Below are 950 nucleotides of genomic sequence, written 5' to 3' on the forward strand. Positions count from 1 at the left end.
AAGTGCATGGATGAATCCATCATCCTTGGCAGACCCTTCCTAGCCACAGCAAAGGCTGTGATTTATGTTGATAGAGGAGAATTGATCATTCAAGTGAATGAAGAATCCTTTGTGTTTAAGGCTCAAGGATATCCCTCTGTCATCATGGAGAGGAAGCATGAAGAGCTTCTCTCAAAACAGAGCCACACAGAGCCCCCACAGTCAAACTCTAAGTTTGGTGTTGGGAGGCCACAACCAACTTCTAAGTTTGGTGTTGAACCCCCACATTCAAACTCTAAGTTTGGTGTTGGGAGGTTCCAACATTGCTCTGAGTAATTCTGAGGCTCCAAGAGAGCCCTCTGTCAAGCTACTGACATTAAAGAAGCGCTTGTTGGGAGGCAACCCAATGTTATATTTTATCTATTTTCCTTTGTTATTTTATGTTCTTTTGTAGGTTGATGATCATGAGAAGTCACAAAATCAATGGAAAAAGCAAAAACAGAATGAAATACAGAAAGAAAAACAGCACACCCTGGAGGAAGAACCTGCTGGCGTTTAAATGCCAGTAAGGCTAGCTGTTGGGCGTTTAACGCCCAGTCTGGCACCATTCTGGGTGTTTAACGCCAGAAAAGGGGACCAGACTGGCGTTAAATGCCAGGAAAGGGCAAGAAGCTAGCGTTAAACGCCAGAAATGGGCACCAGCCCGGCGTTTAACGCCAGAATTGGCACAAAGAGCAATTTTGCTTGCCACTTGGTGCAGGGATAACTTTTCCTTGACACCTCAGGATCTGTGGACCCCACAGGATCCCCACCTACCCTACCACTCTATCTCTTCTTCACCCATTCACCAATCACCTCAACACCTCTTCCCCAAAAACCCTTCACCTATCAAATCCCATCTTTCTCTTCACCACTCACATCCATCCTTCATAAAACCCCACCTACCTCACCCTTCAAATTCAAACCACTTT

This window comes from Arachis duranensis, chromosome 1 (genome assembly GCF_000817695.3).
Source record: "Arachis duranensis cultivar V14167 chromosome 1, aradu.V14167.gnm2.J7QH, whole genome shotgun sequence".
In the NCBI taxonomy this organism is placed as follows: domain Eukaryota; kingdom Viridiplantae; phylum Streptophyta; class Magnoliopsida; order Fabales; family Fabaceae; genus Arachis; species Arachis duranensis.